The sequence below is a fragment of the Physeter macrocephalus genome, chromosome 2 (genome assembly GCF_002837175.3).
Source record: "Physeter macrocephalus isolate SW-GA chromosome 2, ASM283717v5, whole genome shotgun sequence".
Classification (NCBI taxonomy): domain Eukaryota; kingdom Metazoa; phylum Chordata; class Mammalia; order Artiodactyla; family Physeteridae; genus Physeter; species Physeter macrocephalus.
This window is the reverse complement of record NC_041215.1, coordinates 68,473,014-68,493,762: the sequence shown is the minus strand read 5'-3', so window position 1 is coordinate 68,493,762 and position 20,749 is coordinate 68,473,014. Positions and strand designations below refer to the sequence as shown.

The 20,749-nt window shown below is 36.0% G+C and overlaps 1 protein-coding gene and 1 non-coding gene across 4 annotated transcripts in view; both read left to right on the top strand.

Annotated features, from left to right (window-relative positions):
• The window catches only part of KCNH7 (potassium voltage-gated channel subfamily H member 7), a 464,718-nt gene that overhangs the window by 279,977 nt on the left and 163,992 nt on the right, over positions 1-20,749 (top strand). The window lies entirely within an intron of this gene.
• Positions 7,699-7,832, top strand: LOC112064594 (U11 spliceosomal RNA). Its single transcript, XR_002891554.1, has one exon. It is a non-coding gene; the product is annotated as a U11 spliceosomal RNA (small nuclear RNA).

The window sequence follows — 20,749 nt, the reverse complement described above, 5'->3', positions numbered from 1 at the left end:
TTTACATAAGGTGGTAAATTGGCAATCTCTTATTTTCCCTTCCTGTACTTAATGATTATATATTTCAAGACAACTAGTTCAATTTAGGCAGATCGTTTTTGCCCACAGGCTAGGCCATAGGGGACTAAGTCTGAGGAAACCTCATTCTCATCTTATTATAAATAAATGAGCTGAAAATAGCTCTGAAGATTTTATTGAGCACCTGAAAGTTTCAAAATTTTATGTTATCCCTAAATAAAATTGGACTAGGACAAAGTGACCATGCTTTACATAAAAATAGATTTAGAAAACATAGTAAATCCAGGTAACTGTTCTGACTATGAGGTTGGTGAACTCCTTAAAATATGATGGAAAGGGAAAATGCAGAGTAACAAACAACAGATACCTCTTTTGAGGAGGAAAAGGTTGGTGCTGGTAGACTCCGCAGAAGGCAGACCTTTTAGGTTAACATCTTTCAAAGACATTCTGTTCTCCACTGTGAGCATTAACAGGGCAGGGCATGGTTCCCAGATAGATGAAAGTGACTTATAGTATCTTAAAACAATAAATAATAAGCTAATATTTATTATTTAGTATACTAGGCACTTTATAGCCATTATTATATTTATCCCCACAAAACCCTTTATTATTCTTGTATTTTATAGATGAGGAAACGGAGGCACAAAAAGTCTGGTAATTTGTCCAAGGTCAAATACCTCAGAATAAAAAAGCTAATAGTTGAATCCAAGGTGTCAGTACATTCCTACCCACTATCCTGCCCCCAAACTTAAAATATAGCAAGAAAACTCTTCAGATGATGAAATTTTTAAAATACAGTTTCACATCCCTTGCAGTGATCTTGGAGGACCAAGGACTGACTTTAGATTTGCAGTGTTCTTGTATGTGTTTAGAATCACGGGAACAAGTCTCTGCTCTACAGCATCAGGGTAACTGAACCACCATTCGACTGGTGACTATTTAACAGGACATGTTGAGATCTTTCATACAGAAACATAATGCTGCCTTTTTTCCCTTTCCATCTTATTTTACCATTCAGTAAAAATTGTCACCCTTTGGTACTTCTTATAAAGATATTTTGTATGCTGCTAATTTTTCCGACATTTATATGTAAAACATATCCCACTGGAGGAAAATACTAAATAATTAAAATCTATTTAGATTGCCTATGTGTCTAACTCATGTAATGGAGTTGTTTCTTAGGGCTAGTTTTTTTTTTCTGAACAAAGTAATTTATTTGCACATGTTATTTTAATGAGTGATGATCAGGAAAGAAATATATCTTATGTTACTCTAGTCTAAGCATCATTTAGAAAAGACCAAATGCAAAAAAAAAAAAAAAAAAAACCACCCAAAAACCAAAAACATAACTGAAGAAGGCTGAAAAGTATTACTCATTTCTAAGGGCAATATTCAGATATGGGTGGCAGGCATTATGCCAGTCTAATAGATGGACACATTGAGGCCCCTACTTATTGGTATGAAATATTAATATGAGGGCATGATTCCAAGCTGAGAACATAAAAACAAATTACTTTGGAGGTTAAGGGGATATGCTATCACTAATCCATCGCTGAGCTGAATTAGCCTTCAAAAGTAAAAATTTCTCCCAATAACATGTTTAACCTAATGCTAAACTTATTTTAACCAGGTGGGGTTTGTTTTGGAGAGACTGTAGAAAGCTATTATAAATTTTCTGAACTCATCAAATATGGAATAAGAAGTTCGATACAGAAGATGATATATTGATCTGGGGATGCTAAAAATAAAGAGAGTGGGGATCTAGCCCTTAATGACCCTCAGAAGTAGAATCATGTAGTAATTTTATGGATGCAAAAATATTATGTTGTACTTCCTTAATCCTAAACCAATAATCCTTCTCATCCTTAACATTACAAAGAATTAGTGGTCAAGGTCACTTATAAAATATTCTGCAATATATTATAAAGAAAAATAACCTGTATAAATGTCCCTTTAGATTTACCACAAAGGGTCTTCCCAAGGTTTTCCAAGAAAGAAAGCAGAACAGATTAATTGTATAAGCAATTTGAGGGGTTAATGAATTACCTTTTACCTTTCTGGACCTCAGTTTCCTCAGGGGTGCATGGCCTGCTTCATGTTGGCAGAGCTAAAAAAATTCATTAAGAATTCTGCAAATATAACATTCTGTTTCAAGGTCTGCCTTAATGCTTTTAACTGGACTCAGCATCTGTGAAATTTCTGCCTTGTTCCTTAACTTTGGTCATGTCATTTAAACTCTCTGGGTCATATCTGTAAACCAGGTAGGAAAAATACAAGTTCTAACCATGCTACACAGAGATTCTGGAAAAGAGGTTTAAAAAAAAAAAAGGTAAAAATGAAGGTGGAAAAACAGTATCAAAGAAGCAACATATATGGTGTGATAATTGTAATAAAATGAGTTGTGTGTGGAGAGGAGGATGTAGAAGAAGAAAATGTAATACATCAGTTTTAAGTTTTGAAAGAAAGTAATTTTGAACTTTAATAGTTTATTGCTATTAACAAATGAGAACTTTAGATAACTTTTTAAGCCTCTGATAAGAATAACTGTTAGTTTTATTGGGAAAATATATTTCTTAAATAATCCCACAATAAATCATTGTTGTAAACACCAGGCACAAGAGAATGATAAGGGAAAAGGAGAGAACTAGGAATTAATTTTTTTTAACTTGACAGATTGTTAGATTCAGACACTGTCTATAACCGTAAGGAGACAATGCCATGAAGTCACCTCTTAATATCCAAAAGGATCTCATTTGCAGAATTCTAATTATATGCTTTCATCCAATAGTCAACATGCTGGGTTAGTTTTTCTAGTTTGCACTTTATAAACTCTGAACTCAGTTTTTACTTCTATTTTTTAAAGAATAGTAGGTAAGCAGTCATATCTGGAAATTCAAGGGCACAACACAGGAAGCTGTTGACTCTTTGCAAAGGCATTTTTTTATCTGATAGACTTAAGCCATTTCATCCTAGCTTTACCATTAGTTAGAAAAAGCATAACCACCTTGTGTTCTAAGCCATGCAAATAAAACCATCACTGAGAAGGGTGTGTGTAAATTTCCATACCAAAAAATACAGTATGAAGTGGTATAATTAAAACGTAAATGCCTACATACCTTAGAGCTGTTATCAGTTGCTGCTTACTAAATGGTACTATTTACGTGTCTAGCGCTTTCATGTAAGTCATTATATGATTTCATGCTGAAAACCAGCCACAAGGGAGTATTAACTGAGTTCTCAGATAAAGTAAGCAAGTTTTCGCAGATAATACGTGGCAGAGACCCAACTCAAACCCTTGTCAGTTGTCCTTGCCTGGGAGGTGCTTATCACTGCATATTTAAACTCAGTGAATATGCCACCTTTCATTTAGTGGCAGTCATTTAAATTACAAGCATCAAAAATAGCTATGCTATGGAAAGTGACCTTGTGTTTCTGAGTCAGGTAAGTGATAGCTGGAAGAAAGACCAAAGCTCTACCCTTATCCTCAAATGTTAGCAATAGCAGTAGGACCTCCACAAGGACAAGCATTCTTCTCTATTACCATGGTCCCACTGGGCTGTGGTGGCACCAGTGTGGACACCCAACCGGAAGATGGATTCTAGAAGGGCTGAGTTTATGCTAGAATATTTAAATCAGACTTTACTGAGGGCCCAGGAATAGCAACATGGGCAAGACAAAGAAAGTAACATAGACACTGGAGAGCCAGTTTGGAAGATCCCATTCCATTTGCCATTCTCCAGCAAGCTGCTTCTCCCCGGCAGAGGTCACCCTTCCCTGACCACCTGGCGATACTCTCAGCTTTCTCAAAGCCCGGTCCCAAGTGAGCAGGGCCCACAAAAGAGACAAGTCTGCCTCCCATATTCTGACATCTGAGCTAAGGGCAGGCCTCTCTTCTCTGAGTAGCTAACACCAGAAATATCCACTACTTTATACTTTGCCTTCGCACAGCAGCACAGAATCACCCCAGCGCCACGGCTGAGCCAGTTCAGAACACTACCCAGGACACCCACGCTCCAGTAAGAGATAGGCTCAGTGTTCATGCAGCAGCATATTACATACTGAAGGAGCTGTCTGTTACACTATGAAACCCACACCCTTACAACTAAAGCCTGTCTCAATTACCTAACTCTTTAATTATATCTGAGCAATATTTTAATAAAATTACCCACATTGTGAATCAATAATACATTTTAATTAAAATTTTGTAGTCGCAATGCAAAGGCAAAGTTTTCATTTTCACTTAAAATTGTTAAAATTGTTTTAAAGAAAATGAGATGCTGTTTTTTTCAGCAACGACAGCTACTACTTCACAGCAAAAGCAACAGCTACAGCAAAAATATAAATAAATAAAAGGAAAGGAAAGTGCTTAAAGGAAAAAGAAGAGGGAAGCATACCTATGATACGTCATGGGTTTTTAATATAAATTAGATGCATAAGGATGGTCTGGGTAGAATGTAAATAAAAATTACTGATCTGAGAGAAATCTCCTACTGAGCAAAAACATTTGAGCCTATAAAATTCAATAGTCAGTGGAAATGATATTTCCAAATTGTAAAAAAAAAGAGAAATGTTATTTCAATTCTATATTTTAAGTATGAAGCTGGCCAATTACCTTGGTTTTATATAAGAATCATTCTGTTTTAACAGCAGACATCTTTGCAGAAACTCACATTTTGGAAAAATGGCCTCATATTTAGTTATTTCAAGAAGGGTGAATCAGAGAATGAGCCATTGCCTGAAGAGTCACCTTTTAAGAAGTCTGATTACAACCCCTTTAATTTTCTGTAACTGCAATATGTTTAAATCACAACTACTTGTAAAATAAAATTCTATTTAGAACAAACAGCTCATGAAGTCAAGCTAGTTTTATCTGTTTTATCCTTCAGTTTCAGTATTGGAAGTATGATATAGACATTAAAACTATGTGTTTATATGAAAAACACAAGTTTTTCATACTTGACTAATTCAAAGGCATAACACTTCTAACCTCGAATATTGCAGGTATCCTTTTATACACAAAGGTTAAGCAGTCAGAGCCTGGGCGTGACTGTTTATGGGGGACATATTCTCTTCTGTCCCTCTGTCCCCTTTTTAATTCTGTTTGCTGGTCACCCAGCTTTATGATGATTCCCAGGTGTTCCCAGCCTGGCTAAGTGGGAACAGCCTTCCCTTTGGACCTAGGGCTTCTGCTCTGCCCTGAATTCTCCTGGAGGCCAGAATGGCATGCTACTTTTGTTCCTGTTCTGATGTGGTAGTTACAAGGTAGTTACTGGCAGGGAGGTGAAAAATACTTTCCAGCACAGGTACCTCTAAGACCAGATACATTCATAGGAAACGCTGAAATGGCAGAGAAATGCTTCAGAAATGTAAACTTCCAAACACAGAGAAAAACTTGTTTCCCTGATTCATAAATTTTGTGGCAATGAAATTTGGCATTGACTTTACTGAACTTGGGGAACACAATGTTCTGGCTACTTGCCACACAAGGATTATTCTTATACTTGGCATCCTCACCATTTTTTGGAAGTTACCCCCAAAGAGAATCAACTTCATCACAGACAAACATATAGGTCAAGTTTATATGTCAGAAAGTCAATATTTTAGAAAGCTGTAACTAATGCCCACAGTGGGTGTCCGTTGTTAAAGATGAGAACAAGTTCTATCCTGTTTCGTTAACCAATACATTTCTGTGATACAGCTCTACATTATAAATTGTGTTCACATAATTCAGAACTCCATCTATTAAATATCACTGAGACAAATGTACTTCAGTTACACACCCACACCCTTTGCCTGCCATTGTCCACATAGAAACAACCATAACTCAGCTATACAGTCTATTCAGTCACATTTTGGAGGGCTACCTTACCCCATCAGTATAAATATCATCATCATTTCATTGGTCCCGTTTGTTTTCATGCATGTTGCATTCAGTGAAGCTTCGATTTTAAAACAGTTACACCAAAGACTGACAGTGGCAATGACACAAAAGAAACAGTTGGACAACTTGGAAATAATGGTTATGGGTTTCTTCGTAGTGAAGTGTGAAGTCATAGAAATGGTAAACTAAGAGAGAGATTAGCTTTTGTTTTTTTATATCCTTGCTTTTAAACATTCTAAAATATAATATCTTTGCAAATAACAATATTGGTACTATATTGATTCATGGTAAATATTAAGATTTTATGCAGCTTCTGGCATAATTCATCACCTTTATTACTAATTCTGCCATTACTAATCACAGCTGGCTCACATTGATTTTTCTCCAAATGATTCATTAAGATTCTGTAATATGGAACTCTTTGAGTGTGGTCTTATAATTGAGTTCTTTAAAAATTGTTCATTACTCTGGAGTCTCGTTCCTTCAATGTTCTGGCTCAGATTCCTCATCTGTTAACTGAAGAGCCTAAATCTGATGAGTTCTAAAATGCTATCGTTCCATGACTTCTAAACCATTTGACATCAAAAGGTTTTTACGCCTTTCCCACCTGTAGACCATCTATTTATTCTTTTACACTGGTACAACTCTTTTAAGAAAAGACTTTATTTTGTATTTTAGGTTTATATCAGAACTTGACTCACTTTATTCTTATTCCCTTGCACTTCCCTTTAGTGGATCAAAGCAAAAAGAAAAAGTTTAGGGCTGGCTATGAATTCCCCCAAAATGCATCTCTGCATAACTATTTTTATTCTTGTTTGTAAATTTCCTACCCCAACACTATTTACTTCTTTCACTTATTTTTTTAGGCTGTGTACAGACTAAAATTTATCTAAAATAACTCACAAGAGCTCACAACATCTATAAAAATGGTTCCTTTAACAGAGCTTTGGATATAAGAATTTCAAGGTGAACTTTATTTTTTTTAAAAACACCAGATTTGAGTAGGACACATAAAAGTGGGGCACATAAAATGGTACTCAAGTTTGAGTAAAATTTTTAAAAAGGCATATTTTATTTTTAACCATACCTTCCACATTGCAATTTGTGATCAGTTCACTCCCTAATTAATATAGTTTGACATGGGTTTTTTTTTTTTTTCAGATTTTTGAGTTTGGACTCAAAGCATACAGTCATACCATAGCCCATAGTAGGTGGAATACCTAGTGCATTATGCTGCAAGGCGTAATTGCAGCTTGAGGGAGAAAGTGGGGTTCTTCTGACTGTCAGCTGAACTGAGTTTCACTGTAGTTCTGGAGGAGGTGGACACAGAGGCAGAAGGAAGGAGAGAGTTAAAGCCTTTGCAAAAATGTCACAGAACGTAGGTAAGTGACTCAGATCAAGAGCACTGCCGTATTGGTAGAGAGATGGGAAAACCAACTGGAAAGAGTAAAACCCAGCTCAAGTACTGAGAGGGGAATAAACAGTCGCAGCGCAGCTGCTGTGGAGCAGAGTACCTGGGTGGCACATACACTTAGAAGTGTCCCTGTGATCACTGCCCCCATCACAGTCCTCACTTGGTTGTGGGCATGCAGGAGGATGAATAACTTAATTTTGACTCTTCTTTATATTTATTTCCAAAATTTTTCTGTAGTATATGAGGGGAAAAGAATTTATTTTAAAGGCACTTCTTATAAATGTCCCTAAAATGACGTCTATATGAACCTAAGTAAATAACCTCAAATATAATAATCTTAAAAAGCATTGTGTGTGTTATTTTTTATCAGTAAAAATCAAATGTCAAAAAGGGCTTCTGTCGAGAGTGGCACACGTAAGGCAGCTCGTTTGCTCTTCGTCTGGAATCAACATCAAGAGATCTCAGAAGCATAATTTTTTGGTATCTGGGGAGCTGGAGATCGTTGGTCCTGACGCCCCTGCTTTTTAGTCTGGAAAAACAGAGTGTTTTGTTCCAGTCAGCTAGAATGGTAATGTAGAGTTTTTCCAAACACGCGTGTTGTCACACGTTTTGTAAGTTTGATGTTTCTAGAGCTTCTGCGAAACTGAAGCTGGGTTTAGTTTCTAGACCTCTAGCAATAAATTTTTTGATGACAAAAAAAAAAAGAATCAAATGTTATGTTAATTAACCACAGAAACAGATCCCACAGTTAAGGCAATAAGCCAATTTTCAGAATGCTTTTTAATGTAAAACTGTTTTGCTAGGGAATTAATATGTCTTTTGTAATTTTTAATAACTTATGAAGCTATTTGAATATCAAAAAAACCCACCTGTTTTCTGTAACATGTTGTTAATTAGGCAGAGATCTTGGAAGATGTAATTTTATTTTTCAACTTATATTCAATTCAGAGCTGACTCTTCACATTGATTTTCCTCCAAATGATTCATTAGGATTCTTTAATATAGAGCTCTTTAATTGTGGTCTTGTAACTGAGTGCTTTAGAAATTGTCTATTACTCTGGAATCTAGTTCCTTAAATTCTCTGGCTCTTAATGCTTAAGTTAGGTTTGGAAATGTTCCTTTTGTTTCCACCAGTATTCACTCTACACCCTCATTAGTCTCTAGATATCTCTTGGGTATATAGCTGAGATATGTCTTGTTATGTTAAGAAAAAAAAAGGAAGTGAAAAATTCTTGAATATGGTGTGTTTGCAGAAGAAAGTGTCAATTAAAGCACTCCGTGTTATTTTTTCTGCACATATATATGTCTTATCAAAATAATTTAAAATTCTTTTCACAAGATGATGCAGAGTTTGAAGGTTGAAATCTAATACTTTATACAATGCATACACTTTTAAATAGTTGCTTCCCATAATATAATTTTGCTCATGATTTGAGGCATCTTCGAGACATCTCTCCATGCAATGTTTCCTCCTATTTTTAAGGATATTCGAAATAAATTACCATATTCTTTAGATTAGGTGGACTATTATTCAAAGAAAATGGATTTATTAAAATAATTATATATCCCCACACAGACACACTTCCCCCACTCTAGTTTGGGAATTTAAAATCAAAACAACAAATTAATCTGCAAAACTTTTCACCATCAAACTTACTATGAACCTGCTAAGGTGTCACTACAACTCATTAAGGGCAAGGGCTGTACCTGAGTCTTACGCATTTTTTTTTTAATTAAATTTTTTGTGGGGGGGCTCTGTTTGGTTTTTGTTGCTGTGCACGCGCTTTCTCTAGCTGCAGCAAGCCGGGCTACTCTTCATTGCCGTGCGCGGGCTTTTCATTGCAGTGGCTTCTCTTGTTGCAGAGCACAGGCTCTAGGCACGCGGGCTCAGTAGTTGTGGCATGCGGGCCCTAGAGCATGCAGTCTTCAGTAGTCGCAGCGTGTGGGCTCAGTAGTTGCGGCGTGTGGGCTCAGTAGTTGCGACGTGTGGGCTGTAGGGTGCAAGCTCAGTAGTTGTACACGGGCTTAATTGCTCCGTGGCATGTGGGATCTTCCCAGACCAGGGCTCAAACCTGTGTCCCCTGCATTGGCAGGCGGATTCTTAACCACTGTGCCACCAGGGAAGTCCTTACTCATCTTGAAATACATCTTTGTGTCAGTGCCTGGCACATAGAAAGGTCTAATAACCTGTTTGCTGAATGCATGAACTAACTACTCCAACTTCACCTAATTGCATATAATAGCTTGCTCTCCTTCATTATGATTGCAGTCATTTTCTGAGTATATTTGAATACGCATCTAGGCTAACAACAGAAATTTAAATTTTAATCATTGCTTCTTCAATTTGGAGCATGGAGAGACAAAGGGTCACAGTGTAAGGGTTTGCTACATGTTAACTTTGCCTATATCATGCATTCACCTATTAATATTTAATGAGCACCTACAGTGTCTGAAGTTGTGTGCTAGGCACTGAGAAACGAGTACTTAAAAATATTTCAAATGTTTTTTTTTGCCTCCAGGAACTTTAAGTTTAGCAGTCACATGATTCCTATCTTAGATTAAAATAGACTGTTTTATTGTTTCTAATTATTTAATCATCTTCCTGTAGAAGAATTAAGTATGCTTGTCACATTGATGTTGAGTTTAACCATATGTTTTAGGCTAATGAAATATGAGCGTAAGTGATATATGTCACATTTGAACAAAAGTTTTAAAAGGCATTGTGTGGTTCAGTCATTGAATTTTCCTCTGCCATGAGAACAATGCGCCCCAAATAGTGACAGCCCCTTTATCCTGGATCCTGGAATAAAGAAGGATCTAGGAACAGAGCCAATGACAACCCACAGCTACCTTAGTCTATATTAGTAGGAGCAAAAACTAAGGCATTTTTTGAGTAGGCTACTGAGATTTGGAAACTTGCTTTATCCACAGTGTAGTCTTCCAAATGTGACTAATATACATGGACAAAGTTCAACAATAGTTTCCCAGGTAATTTTAATGTCAGAAAATTATTCTCACGAAGTGGCTTTCTGCCTTAAAAAATGTAGAAATTTCTACTGATTACATTGAAAAATAAAAACTAGATCTATCTGACTCCATGCTTTATCTACTGTACCAAATTATCTCTTTAATGTAATACTAATGATAATTGCTGTAATAGGAGTATGAGATGACATCTATCAAACACACTCTTTGACTTTATTACACTTTCATACTTAATCTTCCCAACATTTATACATGGAAGGCATTTTTCTTTTCTAGGTTAAAAAAATCAAATTATTTGCCCAAAATCACGTCTGTCTTCACTCTTACCCACTTCTCATTCTTGTTTCTTACCTGCTTTTCAAACAGTTTTGGCAGTAAAAGTCTATAAAGGTATTGTGATACAAAGGAAAGTGTCCTGAAGACAGAAGACCTGTTTCACTCTCCATTACTAGCTATGCGACTTTAAGGCCCTCACTTAACTTACTTATCACTCAGGTTACTGATCCATAAAATGAGTTTGATGCAGGCTCAAAACAAGAAATATACATGAAAGGTCTTTATAAATTATGAGGTACAAAGATGTATGATATTGCCACAGTTATATAGAAAGAATGATCTTCCCTCTTTTGATCATTAACTTTGTAGGTCAACAGCAATTATCCACAGACTTCTCATGGTTTGACCAGAAATATCCCCTCTGTGGATTCACTCTTTACTGCCAACCTTCTTTTCCCACTCTGCATACTCCATTTTCCAATCACCAGTGATCAAAAGAAAAAAAAATACTGAGACAGAAAAATAGTCAGAAATGTAAAGAGGCATAGTCAGCTTTATTTATAATAATCACTATCAGTTGGGAAGAGATAGCCTGTGGTAACCAAGCTCATATATCCAGGAATTTAACCTTTCCTTGTCAATGACGTAATAACTTTTTTATATCAGATATATTTTGCAAAGATTAGGCAAAGGTTGCTTTTTAAGCGACTGCAGCAGGTTGCATTTTCCAAAGACAGCTGCACCAATATCTCTCATCTCTTGCCACTGTCCTATCAAAAGAGAGAGCTTATTTCTCTACTCCTTTAAATATAGGTGGACCTGTGGCCTCTTTGACCAATAGAACATGAAAGAAATAATGCTATCTTAGTTCCAGGCTTAGCCTTTCATTGGCCTGGCAGCTTCCCCTTTCTGCCTCTTGTAAAGCTCACAACTGAACACTCATTCTTGGGATGCTTCCTCTAGAAACGAAGGCACCATTCTCTGAGAAGCCCAAGCCACTTGAAGGTCCATGTAAGCATTCCAGTCAATAGCTCTACTTAAGCTCCCAACCATCAGCCAGCTTCAACTGCCAGCCATGTAAAGTGCACCATCTTGGATAGCCAGTCCAGTCCAGCCTTCAGATGACTGCAACGACAACCGAAATCTAACTGAAACATGAAGGAAACTAAGCTTGAACAATTCAGCTCAGAACTTAACCTACAGAACGATGCAATATAATAATAAATTATTTATTTGTTGGGGTGGTTTGCTATATAGCAATAGCTACCAGAACACTATCTACTGCATGATTTTCCAAATGTGATTGTCCTTTGTTTCATTCTATAAATCCATTAATACAATTTAACTAAAACCAACATGATTTTTAAAATCATTTAGTGATTTCATTGTATTGATGCTATGTGTTTTTAAAATTCTATAAACTAACTTTAAAATGAAGACATTAGTTCACGTTTTGAAGCTTACTGTAAAAATTTTTAGGAAAAGATGGAACTAGCATGCGAAGACAAAACATATTGAATTTTTATTCATTTATTTGCATGGGGATTTGGGGATCTAAATTGAATTTATTTTAAAAATAATGGATTTTGAAGACTCAGTAAGACAGGTTTTCAAGTATCAGTTTTCTTGCATTTTAAATAATGTATCATCATTGGTAAATTGCAACCAGGTGTTTCCCACTGATTTCCTCTTTTGTGGGGATCTTTTTTTTCCCCAAATGAAAAATACCTTTCTTCTTTTTTATAATTATAAAAGTAATACACACTCATTATTGAGAATTCCAGCATAGACTGTAAACAAAGTAGAGGTAAGAGTCATCTGAATATTCACATCCCAAAGATAGTGTTAGATAATCAAGTGTCTTTGGCAAGTTATTTCATCTCTCTGTGATTCCATTTCATCTACAAAATCAAAATAATAATAATTCATAATCTTTCTGTGGAACTACCTAAAATGATACATGCAGAACATTTATAACAGAGTCTGGGATAAAATAAGTATTCAATATGTTAGTTTTAATTAGTAACAGTTTGATGTATAAGTGTGTTTCCTTCCAGATTTCTATTCTAAGCATGCATAATTACATGTATACATTTTTAGCAAAAATTTATGGAATCATAAATGCTTAGTTTTCAAGCTAATTTTTTAACTCTTCACTATATCATAGGGATATAGTTTTACAACAATACATAGAAATATGCCTCATTCCTCCTTATAACCACATTGTATTCTAATTTATAAAAACATATGTAAAATATACCCAGAGTTCTATTTTAAATTTTTTTTTTTTTTTTTTTTACAATTTGAGGTAGTATATAAAACACTGCAATGAACATTCTTATTTTAAAAAATATCTCACACATGGGATTCTATAAACAAGAAAACCGGAAAAAATAGTATCTTAAAATATATGGAACTTTTTACTCAAATACATCAGAATATTTTACGATCATATGGCACGTGCTTTATTAACTCTAAACCCTTATAGAAACCATGAGTCTGCTCATCTACATGCAGATAAAATTCTGATAAAACCAATATATAGGACCACAAAAACTAGAAAAACCAAAAACCTAAAATCCCCATAATATTATCAGGCTCCATAAATAATCAAGTTTAGTTAAGGACTTTGGGTACCTGTATTATGTTCAGCATGTCTTGAAGAGAACCTTTATTTCATTATGTCATGTAAAATTCTAGTCAAAGACTAAGTAAGTTCCAAACATATGTGACTATTTGAAGACAGAATTTGGGTAAAGAATATCAACCATAGATACTGACAAATTGAATGAAACTGAGGTATTAGCATGCTAACATTGAACTGACATAAAGATTAAAATGTCAGAGAGTGAGTTATTTAATTGGTATTAACCCCAAGTAAATTTCACACAGCGGGACCAACCTGCCTGTCTTATCTCTGCTTCTCTGCTCCTTTAAGCAGGATGTTCAAACACTAAGTGATAGAGCCAAGAGGTTTGGCTTAATGGAGGAGAGGAAGGGAAGAATTTCACTCCAATAGTTTCATTAGCCCCTGATCTCAATCTTCCTCCAAATACACGTAAGATCCATGTAGAAACATCAAGCTTGCTATGAAAACACAGCTCTGAAATAAGTTTCCTAGTCCTCACCTTCTAACCAAGTTCCTTTCATTTGACAATTCTGGATTCCCCACTGACTGCTAGATGTTTGGGCAACTTTCACATAATAAATCTTTTACATGGAGTCATGTGGATGCATGTATGAAATGTTTTACCAGAAGCGTTTGGCTTCTTAGATTCATATGAAGTCTTCTTTTTCTAGAAGTGTTGTAGACAAATACATACATAAATAAAGTATATCCCCTATGGTACACTGAATGATGGCCCTGGAAAGAGGTCTATGTCCTAAACCCCAGAACCTGTGAATATATTACTTTACATTGCAAAAGGGACTCTGCAGATATGATTAGGTTAAGGATCTTGAGATGGGTAGATTCTTCTGGATTTTCCATGTGGGCCCAATGTAATCACAAGGGTCTTTATAAAATTGGGGCAGGAAGGTCACAGTCAGTGAAGGTGATGTGACCCCAGAAACAGAGGGAAGGAAGAGAGTATGAAGACGATTAGAAGATGTGACATTAATTGCTTGAAAATGGAGGAAGGGGTTATGAACCAAGGAATGCAGGTGACCTCTAGAAGCTGTAAAAAACAAAGAAAAGTATTCATCCCTAGAGCCTCCAGAATGCAGCCCTGCCAACCCATTTTGGATTTCTGACCTCCAAAACTGTAAAATAATTAATTCATATTGTTTTAACTTACTAAGCTTGTAATAATTTGTTGTAGCAGCAATAGGAAACTAATACACTCCCAGTGAGGTATGTCATGACAAAGAATTCCATAGCTCATTTCTTCACAGTAAAGTAGCCAAATATGTAAAGTTTAAGAACAGTGTGACTAGCTAGAGATACTTGTCATAGAAATATTCACGTGCTGAATTCTGATAAGAACACAAGTGTGGTTATATTTTATACCTCTCTTTGTAATACTCATTTCCCTCAGTGTTCACGCATAAGTTCATTCTAGTTGTATCCTTCCAAAATGACACAAAAGGGTATGGAGTAAACTACATCTTACTTTTACTGCTTTTTGTAATAATGATTTTGAACTATCTCTGTAGCTATGCCAAGGATGAAGTGACTTGTTTCTTGAAGTTAGGATCCCTAAGTCACTGATAACCCAATATTCCCTAAACCTTATAAAGAAGTACACCTGGGATGTGTAAGCAGATGCAACTAACTTAGTTACTTCAGATCCAACCCTACTATGAGTTATAGCCATGCAGTTTCTGGTAGAACCTACTTTTGGAAGTTTATTTATTCATTAAACTTGAATCAAAACCTTTGTGCAGAAGGGTTATGTGGTTTTAATAAACATAAACAAGCCAAGAGTGGCATAATTTCATTTTATACTCAAATTGGGAAGTTAACTTATACAGGAATAACACAAGAGAATCCTGTGAAATAGACTATCAGTGTACACTGGAATAATAAAGTACAGAATCCTTTTAAAAGTGCTGAGGAGATTCAGATAAAAAGGTAATCGGAGCCCTTTGGGATTGTCTGTTACATTGCCCTTGACTCCCTAGATTCCTGCAAAGAGAAGAGAAAAGCTACAATTCTTAAATTGTGTTTTTTAGATGAAGGCAACATGTATCTTTCTCACTGCTGGGTCCAGGGAACTACGAGAATGAGGTATCGAACATGGCCAGTCAGTCAGTGTCTTCATTTTAGACCTTCTTTTGTCACTTCTTTTGTCTTGTTAGGAGGATTTGTATTTAAAAGGTTAGTTACTCTTTGTCATACTTTTCCATTGGTTCCATAGTGCTCATAACAACTCCGAGAATAATTATGAAATGTAAAATTCACATTCTGTACCAAGAATTTAGTAATTAAAAACCCAAGTTGTAAAGTGGTAGTGAATAAAGAAAAATACTCAAGAGAATGAGGATTGCCAATCTTCCATGTTGAGGCTTAAAGGTGATTTTTAGTCTTTATATGTTGACATAAGGAGTCTTTCCAATGCTGGAAATTTTTTCAAATGTTAAAAATGCCACAAGGGTTTAGATTATTGCATGAATAATGAGCAAATGAATTAAAACATACCAAGGATACTATACAAAATGATATAGTAACCCAGTTATGTCATCTCAGAAATAAGGGGATCAATCCTTTTAAATGTATAATAATTAGATTCATTAAACCCTTCTTGATGTCCTTTGTAATTTCATCCTGTACCTCTTGAAGTAACAAATTTCTTAAATATACTAATAATTATGAATAAAACTATGCTTTGTTTTAGTTTCAATTTTAAGAATTCCTTTTTATAACATTAGGATGAACTGTCTTGTTCTAATTAAGACCTTTGAGGAGACCCAATAAATAGCACCTCCTTCCCTACCACACACCAAACATTAAACTAGTGGAAAAATATGATACAAGTGTGCAATTCCTGGAACAAAACTTCACCTTTACTACTCAAAAAATGTCTCGAATGGCATTTGCTGGTTATATTTTTGAGAGGTTTAGACTTCCTAATATTAAACCCCAGAATACAACAGCTTTATCTACCCAGTTAGAGACATGAGAGAAGAAAATATGCTCCCTTTGGTCAGGCTTATTCTTAAGAGGTAAAAAGAAGAGATGAGTCAAACATTCCCAACATACTGTCCCAATTCTGCAACCAGATAAATCACACTACCTTCCCAAGAGCAAGGTGACCAAAGGGATGGAGAGGGGTCGGAGTGTTATGCTAATCTAGCTTTCTGGACATGAAAGGAAACATCTGGAAAGAAAAGAAGCAGCATTTCCCCACTAACTGGACTCACAGATTCTTTCCAATACACCTCATATGCAGTCCTTCTGTTTATATCTATTTTTATAAACCTTGAGAGTAGTCCCTTAATCTTTCATTTTCCAGATAAGGGGTATATCTGTAAGATGTATACTTCCTAAGAAAGTTTGGCCTGTTGTTCATTTTAATTGCATATCTGGGGAACTTGTCTATCACTTATGCACTTCCTGATGTCTAGTTAAGAAGGGTAACTCTTTGTATTATCCTGGGAATGGATTAACCCTATAATTTTTACAGACCTTTTGTTTCTAGTGAGTTTCCAATACCTTTCCTAAGGATGCTCAGAAATGTTATTGGTCTGCCCAACAGGAGCATGCTGAGCCTATGTCTATGGGCAGCAATGAAAATGCTCACTGTAACTTTCTAATGAATCATAATTGCTGGTTGAGACCAATCCATCATCTTGCAAATATTATCTGGATTAATTCTTCCTAAAATGCCTTGCCTTCAAACCCACACTGAAACTTCTTCTGCCATTCCACACAGTCAACATAACTAAATCTCTCTTCAGTGTATTCCCCATAGGTTAAAATTCTACTACATGCACAAGCTCCCTGTGATTTTACTGAACTTTTGTAAAAATGTCAGATAAGACAAGTTCCAGAAGTAATTTTGGCTGTGTATTAGTTTCTTATGGATGCCTGATAAAATACTACAAATTAGCAGCTAAAAACAATGCCCATATATTAGCTCAGGGTTCTGGAGGTCAGAAGTCTGGGCACAGTGTGGCTGGGTTCTCTGCTCAGGGTCTTACCAGGTTGAAATCAAGCTATCATCCCGGGCTGTGGTTCTCACCTGAGCTCAGGTCTTCTTCAGGTGTACTGGTTGATAGCAGAATTCATTTTCTGTGGTTGTAGGTCTGTGTCCCTGCTTTCCTGTTAACTCTCAGTTTGGTGCCACATTCGGCTTCTAGGGCCTCCTGATCTCAGCTGTTCAAAATAGGGTGTTTGCTTTCTGCCAGACCAGCAAAGACTTCCCCTCCTGTGACCAGCCAGAGAAAAATGTCTGCCTTCACATGTCCCAGATGATTACGTTAGGTTCCCCTGGATAATCTCCCTTTCTTAAAGTCAACTGTGCCATATGATGTAAATGAATTGTGAGAGTTAAACCCATCATATTCACTGTGGCTAGAATTATGCAGGATGTGTATACCAGAGACAGAAAATCTTGGGGACCATCTTAGAATTCTACCTACCAAACACTGTTAACAAGTCCTAGGCATAGAAATGCCTGATTATTTCTCTCCTTTTTTCTTTCTTATTTTTGAATCAGCTCCTTATCTTTGCAAAACACTGTCCAAATGAGACTGTCATTCAATTTTTAAAATTTCTAAAATCTCTGGTAAATATCTGTTAAATTTTATTTTTAAGTCTAAATGAATTACTTAAATAAACAGGGTACCTAGAACCAGCCAAACCTGGGCAAGGGTCTGGATTCTCATTCTTCATGGTGACTCGACCTCAGCCAGTTTAGTGATGTAGTTATGGAACCCTTTCAATCTGTTTCCCTCTATAAGATGGAGACAGTAATTCCCACCTCTGGGGCACTGTCAGTATTTAATGGGTGTGTTAAAATTCTTACCACAATGCTAGGTTCAGAGTAGCCAGCTAACAGTTTCTCTCCTTTTCCTTCGTTTTATTTATCTTTTCACTTTGGTCCTGCTTGGTTTTTATTTAAACTCAAAAATCTGCAATAGATCAAATAGACCAGATTTTGCCTTACAGAAAAATGTTACCATTCCACCAACACATTATTCTCAACAGGGTTACAGTATTCTACAATTTATTACCATTGCCAACACCTTGCCTGGTATGGAAGAGCTCTAATTTGTTGATCCCTCTTAAAATGCTTATCATGGGAATCACACTGACCAGCATATTGAACATCAAAATAATAAATTACATACTTTGGGTGCCAGCACCACACCTTGAGTACTTTAAATATTGATCATGGGAGGTGATTTATTTTTATTGTTTTTGTACAACACATTTAATGCATTCTACTTATATAATGCGGTTCTAGAACTACTCCATGTCTAATAGAATTCTTAGCTGAGTTTCCTTTTCTACGGTGAGTAGAACTTCAGGGATCAAATTTGTTCCCCAGTTCATTGCCTTTGTTTTTTTAATCATCCAATAACTTATTTAACTTAATTAATCGCTTAGAAATTATTTGCAAGTGTCCCTCAAATTATTTTTTGCTTAATTTTTTACACTTGACATTTGACTCTTACTAGGTTCCCTGATTCTTTTTTACAATTTCTTCACTTCGGAAAAAAATCTTAATTTTTCTTTTTTCTTCATTCAAGTGTGTAGTTTTACCACTTAATCATTCAGGACTTGTGGTCGAGTTCCTTTCTTCGAAATACATTGTGCTGCTTTTAAATGACTTAAAGGTTTCCCCTGGGATATTAATGAGTAGTTTTTTTTTAAATGTTTTAAATATTCTGTCAGTTTGGCTGTTTCTTTGTTTTCTTTTCTATCATTAGGCACCCTCCTTCCAATGGATATTTTCGGTTCCCCTCACTTTTATTAAAATGTTGAATTTGATCATGCTATTACCACTTAATAATTACCACTCTTCTGACCACTGCTCAGAGCTAAATCTATTACATTTCATCCTCCTTGAAATTCTAAAGGAATTTTATCTCAAAAAGTCATTTATCATATCCAAATACCTGACACCCACATTTTGTCATGGTTACAATTTCTGCCAATCTATATGGGGACAAATGTGCTGCCTTATTACTATTATCTGGCTTAATTTGGGGGGTTCTCTTTGTCTTGTTTAACATATATGACTTATTCTCATTGTCCCAGTATTTTGCTACATCTTTATTCCTTAAATATGGAATGTCTGCTTACCAAGTTTCCACTTACTTCCCTTGTTTTGTAGTGTTTTTATCTTGTATGAATCAATATTCAAATATTTTTTGAATGCTCAAATCGAGCAATTTGAAGAGAGTTAATGAAAGAATAACATATAAAAGTGCAGTAAGGAATGGTGCGGTGTTCCGGGCTGAGTAACAGTGGAGAGCCATTCGAAGAGGCAATCAGAGGGAGTGATAATTACTGGAACCCTGAGACGGGGCTGGCTATATGAGGGCTGCCAGAAACTGAAATTTAGTGATGGATGCATCCAACCCTCTGCAACCCAGTAGGACTAGGCAGTAGGGAAAAAATACTCCATCACTTTCCTCCCTTCCTTCGACTTCCTACTGGAAATCCCCACTGGCTAAAACCCAACTGGAATTCAGAGGATAACAGAGGGCTTTCAGCATCTTCTCTTCATTCTGAGCAGGAAAAGAACAATGCAAAGTGAGCCTGGAAGGGAAACTGAAGAAATCCAGCAGAAACACCAACAATGCTTACACCCCAATCTCAATGCCTTGTTAGAGAGGATGTGGCTTAGGAGCAGCATATGCCATTGTTCAATGTTTCTCCCTCCAGCTGGGCTCTCAAATACCATTCACTGTCTATATATTTTGCCAAGCATTGCCTATCACCATAGCTTCTGAGATGAGTTTGGAAATACTTAATGCATTCTTAATTAAGATGCAACTTGTCACCTCTCTGGGAAGCTTTCCATAAAATCCACACGAAGACACTTTGAAATACATGATTGTTTCTCAGGTGCAGTTCTTAGAAGGAGCAGCATTTCAAAGAACATTAATGGCAGCAATCCAATCTCTTCTTGTCAATCAACATTTTGGAATAGGGCCTTCTTACTGTGCTTTCCAGTGATGTTACTAGATGACTCAATGTTGATTCCTTTCCTGTTCTTGTTAGCATTAATCGTAATAATATTGTCTGTTTTCTTTGTCCCTAGAAATTTACAATGACAGTAAAGGAAAGGAATCTAAGAAATAAAGTCTTTTCGTCTTAAAAGACTGAATCTCTTTCTTCTCAAATGTAATACATGATAGGTCAACCTTGCTAGTGGTTTTATAATGTCTACTGAAATCTCACCAGTGTGTTCTATCTAATATTTTTTTCAGTTCTTCTTTACCATTTGAGGGGTGATAAAAGTCTCCATTGCCTTCAAAACATCTCTACCATTGGCTCACCACGGTGCCTGAAATTTCCATCTTTAGAGGAACTTCTCTGATATAGGACTTTATCTCCAGGAAGTTCCTATCAAGTGGGTTTAGATTAACTGAGAGAGGTAACATGTTGACATACAGAATCACTGATCAGCTTCAAAGTCATCAGGCAAAAAGGAAGAGTCATTGACATTCAGATGGAGGTTCCTATTTAGAGAAGCTGAAGGCTTAACCTTCAGCTGTTG